The following is a 6,377-nucleotide window of genomic DNA, read 5'->3' as shown; positions in this document are numbered from 1 at the left end:
ATGTGGAAGAGATATGCACCTAGATCCAGTCTTCTCTGTCTAGATTCAGTTCTCTCCTAGAACCATTGGTTAAAGATGCTATCTTTTCTCCATTGTAAATTTTTGACCCCTTTGTCAAAGATCAGAGAGCTGAATGTACCTGGCAGTTGTTACTCTATCTTCTTTTCTGTTCCATTGATCCATATTTCTGTTCTACTGTCAACATGTTGTTTTGTTTTTATCACTGTAGCTCTCTGATATAACTTTGTAGTCCAGGGTTGTGATGCCCCCTGCTTTGGTTATTGCCCAGAATTGCTGTCTTAGGTACATTCTCATTGCTGGAACAAAATACCCAACACTCAAAGTTATGGGAGGAGGGTTCATTTTACCTCACAGTTTGTAGAGGTTTCAGTTCATAGTCTTCTGGTTCCAAGGCAGGGCAGTATGGCAGAAGGGAATGGCAGAGAAGAAACAGTCCATGACAGGGTATGCAGGAGGCAGCAGTACTGAGCCTCCTTTTCCCTTAATATTCCCTCCAGCCTACAAAACTATTGGTTGGTACTGTCTACACCTAGGCTGAATCTCTACCTGGAACTATGCTAAACCAATTAGTGGGCTAACCCAGTTACAACACATCCTTACTCCATATTCACACACCCTGGATCCAGCCACCTCCAAAAAGCCCCACTTGTAAACACCTGAGGCTTTGGAGACATCTAGATATACACCATAACAATTGCTTTTGTTATTCTGGGTCTCTTCTGGCTCCATATGAATTTTAGAATTCTTTTCTCCAGTTTTGTGAGAAATGCTATTGGTATTTTTATTGGAATTTCATTAAATCTGTATAAATTTTGGAACTGTGGCCATTTTGATTACAGTCATTCTGCTTATCCAGGAAAAGGGGATACCTTTCCATTTTCTGAAGTCGTCTTCAATCACCTTTTTGAGAGTACTGTAGGTTTCATTGTAGAGGTCTTTTACTTCCTTGGTTAAGTTAATTCCAAAGTATTTAACTTTTCTTGTGAGTGATATTTTTACCTAATTTCTTTCTCAAAGAGTTTATTATTGGTATACAAGAATGTTATTGATTTCTGTGTGTTGAATTTGTATCTGGCTAGGCTAATAAATTTAGTTATTAATTCTAGGAGTCTTTTGGTGGAATTTTTGGGTCTTCTATGTACAGGATCATGTCATCTACAAATAATAATTAGACTTTTTCCTTTCATATAAGTATCCCTTTTATTTCTTTCTTTTGCCTGATTGCTCTGGCTAATGTTTCAAGAAATATGTGGAACAACAATGGTGATAGCAGATATCCTTGTCTTGTTCCTGATTTTAGAGGGAAAGTGTTTAGCTTCTGCCCATTTAATATGATGTTGACCACTGGTTTGTAATAAAAGGCTTTTAACAGATTGAGATAAGATTGGTTTAACAGATTAGTTTCTTCTGGGTCTTTTCTTCTTTTTTTATTTTACTGTCAAATATATAGACATTTAAAAAGAAAATATATAAAACACTTCTACTTGTATGAAAAACTAAAACAAAATTTCATAACAAAATAATAAGAGAAACAAGCTGTGATGGCACATACCTGTAATCCCAGCACTCAAGAGGCTGAGGCAGGAGAATCTTTGTGAGTTTGAGGCCAGCCTGGGCTACAAAGTGTGTTCAAGACCATCCTGAACTGCATAGTGAGAACTTGTCTCAAAAAATAATACTAAGAGAATAACAATGATTAATATAGTGTGTATTATGATTTTATAAGAGGGCCATATAGAAAGTAAGGAGAAATTCAAATAACTCCTCAAATTACCTATTCTATTGTTTCAAATATCCTTTAGGATTAAAGCTAATTTGTTTCATTTATACTACTAGTTTCTTTTATTTGTTAAAAAGAAAGTTTTGTACTTTTATTTGTTTATTTCTTCTTTGTAAAAGAAAATCTTTGTTTATGACTTGTACTCTGAGTAATACTTTCTGGGTTTTTATCATTCTATTTTGTCAAAAACTTTTTCTTTATCAGTTGAGTTAACATATGATTTTTTCCTCTTGCTTCTATTTATGTGATCCATTTACATTTATCGACTTGCATATATTGAACCACACTTGCATCCCTGGGAAGAAGCCTACTTGGTCATGAAGTATGATGTTTTTGATGATTTGTTGCATTCTGTTTGCCAAGGCCTTGTATGTTGGTTACTTTTTTCTCATTGCTGAGACAAAATACCTGATGCCCAAAATTAAGGAAGGAAAGATTTATATAGCTCAGTTTGTGGAGGTTTCAGCCCATACTTGGCTGGCTCCAAGGCAGGGTGACACAGGGCAGAGGGCTACAGTTCATGGTGGCAGAAGATAGCAAAGCAACAACAGCAAAAGGGAGGAGCAGTGGCAAGCAGCCTCTTTCCCTCCCTTACACTGTATGCAATCTACCCATCCCAGGGCAGGTGTAGAACTCACATCTGTAGTTCCAACATTGGATCATGAATCAATCATGAACTCTAAAAGCCTGCCCCATGACTGCATGTGTCTTTTGGAAGGACACCCAGACACAAACCATAACAGCTTGTGAAGGATTTTTATGTGTGTGTTCATTAAAGAGATTGTCTTGTAGTTCTCTCTGTCTCTGTCTGTCTGTCTGTCTCTCTCTCCCTCCTTCTCTCTCTCTCTTTTTTTTGGTTTGGTCCTTTTCCGGTTTTGGAATCAGGGTAATGCTAGCTTCCAGGAATGGCATTGGGAGTACTCCTTCCCTTTCAATTACACTAAAGAGTTTGAGGAGTGTTGGCATTAGATCTTCCCTAAAGTGCCTGTAGAATTTGGCAGTGAACCCATGAGGACCTGGCTTTTCTTAGTTAGTAAGGTTTTTCCTCTTCCTCCTCCTTCTTCTTTCTTCAATTTATTGCCTGATATTAGTTTGGAGATTTATACCTTCTTGATTCAGTTTTGTTAATCCATATGTATCTAGAAATCTATCAATGTCTTCTGAATTCTCCAATTTATTAGAGTATGGGTTTTCAAAGTAGTTACTAATTTTGGTAGTGCCCACTGTAATTTCACCTTTTTCATTTCTAATTATATTGATTTGGGTCTTTTCTTTCCTTTTTTTGGTATGACTGGCTACAAATTTGTCTATTTTGTTTATTCTTTTAAAAAACCAGTTCATCAATTCATTGATTCTTGGTATTATTTTTTTAAGTCTCAATTTCATTAATTTCTGCTCTGATCTTTATAATTTCCTTTCTTATATTACCTTTGGTTTGAACTGTTATTTTTCTTTAGAACCTGGTAGTGCATCATTAGGTTATTTATTTGGATTTACTCTGTTTTTATAATGTTTTACAGCTATAAACTTCCTTCTTAGAACTGGTTTCATTTTGTCCCATAACCTCTGGTATATTGTACTGACCAGATGGTTTGATTGTAGGAACTGTCTAATTTCTTCCTTGATTTCTTCTGTAACCCACTGATTTTTCAACAAGGTATTGTTTAATTTCCATGTGTTTGAATAATTTCTGTGCTTTCCTTTGCTATTGATTGCTAGTTTTGTTGCACTATAATTTGATAAGATGCACAGGATAATTTTTATTCTTTTACATTTACTTAAGCATGCTTTATTATCTAATATGTCATCTATTTTGGAAAAAGTTCCATGTGCTGTTGAGAAGAATGTGTATTCTCTTGTGGTTGGGTGGAAAATTCTGTGAAAATCTATTAGGTCCATTTGTTCAAAGGTTTGTTTCAACTCTGATATTTCTTTGTTGATTTTTTAAAAAATCTAATTGATCTATTTGTGACAGTGGGTACTAAGGTCCTCCACTATAATTGTGTTGGTTTTTATCTGATCTTTTATATCCAGTAGTGTTTGTTTTATGAAGTTAGACACACCAAAGTTTGATACATGTATATTCATAATTATCTCTTCCTATTGAATAGTTCCCTTAAGCAATATGTAATGACCTTTGCCTCTTCTGATCAGTTTTGACTTGAAGTTGACTTTTTCTGAAATTACAATAGCTGCTTTTTTACATTTGTTTTTTTCTAGGTGCTTATGGAATACTGTTTTCCATCCTTTGATTTTTAATCTATAAATTTATTTTTGGGTTAAACGTATTTCTTGTATACAGCATAACATTAGGTTTTATTTCTTGGTTCAATTTGTCAATCTGTGTCTTTTTGATTAGGAAATTTAAACTCTTCACATTGAGAGTTATTACTGAAAGGTACTGACATTTCTGTTATTATATTTTCCTATGGCTGTTTTCCCCAGCTCCTTTTGCTTAACTGCTCATCTTGCCTGTATATTCATTTTATTAGACTTTTGGGCACTATTTGCTTCATCATCTCTTTCTAGGATATCCTTCACAAGTTTTTGGAGTGCTGGCTTGGTAGCCATAAATTTTTTGAGGTGCTCTTTGTCATGGAAATACTTTATTTCTCAATCAATTTTTTTGGTCTTCTTGAGACGGGGTGTCACTATGCAGTTCAGGCTGGACTTGAGCTTACTTTGTAACCCAGGCTGATCTTGAACTCGCAACGATCCTCCTGCTTCAGCCTCCAGAGTGCTGGGATTACAGGCGTGCACCACCACGCCAGGCCTCTCGATCAATTTTGAAAGATAGTTTTTCAGGACATATAAGTCTAGGCTGGAAAGTTTTTTCTAGGGCTTGAACCAGTTTACATCAAGCTCTCCTGGCCTTTAAAGTTTGTGTTGAGAAGTCCACTGTAATTCCAATAGGTTTACATTTATAAGTGATTCATTGTTTTTCTTTAACAGCTGTTAAAATTCTATCCCTGTGTTCTGACTTTTGACTATGATATGTGATGGAGAAGTTCTTTTTTGGCTGTAGCTGTTTGGATTCTATATACATCACTTAGGTTAAATTCTTTTCACTTGTTTGGAATTTTTTTGCTCTATATCTGTAAATGGGTTTTTATGCCATTTGTGTAGTCTTCTGATTTTTCACTAATTCCAATCAATCTTAGATTAGGTTTCTTTGCATTATCTAGCAGCTGTTGGATCCAATTTTCATGTTCTCTTGTTCTTAGGGTTTCTTGAATTACTGGTCTCTGACAGAAGCCCAGTCTCCTAGTTCTGACACCTTTTCCTCAGATTAGTTGCTTCTGCTGCCCTTATTTTCAATAGAATATTTAATCTTCTGGATTTCTGTTTGGAACCTTTTCATAAACTCTAGTTCTTTGCTAAATTAGTCACTCATGTTTGTATCATTTTGTTTAGCTCACTAGCTTTTTATTAGTATCTTTTGCAAACTCCATGATCATTTTTTATTACATTCATTGTATGTTTAGCTATATCTCCTTTGAGCTTGCCAGGCACCCTTGATTAATCTGATTCTTAATCTCCTCCATTATCCTTTTGAATAATTGGGCTATATGGTATTCGCTTTCTCCCCCTCAATGCCCCATGGAATGGCTTTGAAGGAACTGGGGAGTTTTTACAGGAATTTTCCCACCTGTCTTCTCATGTTTTTATTGTTTTTTATGTGTTTGTTTTGCTTTGTGCTGAGGTTTGTTGCTAGTGTGGAGATCTCTTTAGCTGGTGTCTGCTTTTTCAGTGATGCATTCTGGGCTTGGCTAACTGTAGGCCTTTTCCTACGTCTCAAATCTGACTAACTGCATCAGTTTAGGAAGAGACAAAGTAGTGTAAATGATCCAGTACTCAGTTTTCCAGGACTAGACCACAGTATTGTCAATGACTCAAAGGTAATCTTGATATTGGCATACATAGAAAATCTATTAATAGCAACAACTATGCCACCCTGGGAATAACAAGTAAATCAACAAAAATAATATCATCCAAGACAAACTGGATATTGACATACCATAAGAACCAATAATGTACCACCCTTAAGCATAGAAAAGACATCTGTAATTATAGTATATACACTAAGACAAAAAATACTAACATACAGTAAATTTCTACTAAATGCAACAACTCTACCTCCACTAACAATGAAAATAATTCAAACAGCAGTAACATAGAGTTAACAAGCTGAAGATCAGAAGCTTAAATGGTATATTAGCAAAGATATAAGAAATGGGGAATGGGAAAATGAAAGGAGAAAAATTTGAAAATTTAAACAATGAAAGATGAGAAGGAAAGAAAAATGAGAGAAGGGATCTTATTAAGGAGTAGAAGGATATTAATAGAATTTGTTAACAGTAACAGAAGAAAACAAACAAGAAAATGAAAAGAAAAAAAGGAGAAAAAGAGACAAAAAGGAGTATTTAAAAAATTAAAACAAAAACAAAAATGAGAAAAAAAGAAAGAATGAAAAAGAAATGAAAGGAAAATTTCCCAACTTCCAAAACCCAGTGAAGAAAGAGGATTCTTTAAAAAATCCAAAAAAGAATTTTCTTTCTTTGTATTTTTTTTTTTT

Source organism: Chinchilla lanigera, unplaced genomic scaffold (genome assembly GCF_000276665.1).
Source record: "Chinchilla lanigera isolate Chin_1 unplaced genomic scaffold, ChiLan1.0 scaffold00048, whole genome shotgun sequence".
Taxonomy (NCBI): domain Eukaryota; kingdom Metazoa; phylum Chordata; class Mammalia; order Rodentia; family Chinchillidae; genus Chinchilla; species Chinchilla lanigera.
Note: the sequence above shows the minus strand (reverse complement) of the source record.